This window comes from Meleagris gallopavo, chromosome 28, assembly GCF_000146605.3.
Source record: "Meleagris gallopavo isolate NT-WF06-2002-E0010 breed Aviagen turkey brand Nicholas breeding stock chromosome 28, Turkey_5.1, whole genome shotgun sequence".
In the NCBI taxonomy this organism is placed as follows: domain Eukaryota; kingdom Metazoa; phylum Chordata; class Aves; order Galliformes; family Phasianidae; genus Meleagris; species Meleagris gallopavo.
In genome coordinates this window covers 3,790,733-3,791,292 of record NC_015038.2, presented here as the reverse complement: position 1 = coordinate 3,791,292, position 560 = coordinate 3,790,733, and positions in this window count along the sequence as shown.

Below are 560 nucleotides of genomic sequence, written 5' to 3'. Positions count from 1 at the left end.
GGTGTTTGCTTTGCTCAGCAGTACGTCAAGCAGATCTCTCAAAGAGGCTGTGGTGGCTTGGAAGGATACTCAGGGTTTGTCTGGGCTTCACATGAGCTCTAAGAAGGGGTTTGTATGTTCGGTTTGGGAGGATTCACAGAATCACAGTCACAGAATTGTAGGGGTTGGAAGGGACCTCCAGAGATCGAGACCAACCCCCCTGCCAAAGCAGGTTCCCTATACCACATTGCACAGGTAGGCGTCAGGCGAGACTTGAATATCTCCAGAGAAGGAGACTCCACAACCTCCCTGGGCAGCCTGTTCCAGTGCTCCGTCACCTCACCGTGAAGAAGTTCTTACACACATTGGTGCGAAACTTCCTGTGCTGCAGCTGATGTCCGTTTCCCCTCGTCCTGTCTCCACGTACCACTGAAAAGAGACTGGCCTCACCACTATGGCCGCCACACCTCAGATATTTATAAACCTGGATCAGGTCCCCTCTCAGTCTTCTTTTCTCAAGGCTAAACAGACCCAGTTCACTCAGCCTTTCTTCATAGGGGAGATGCTCCAGGCCCTTCACC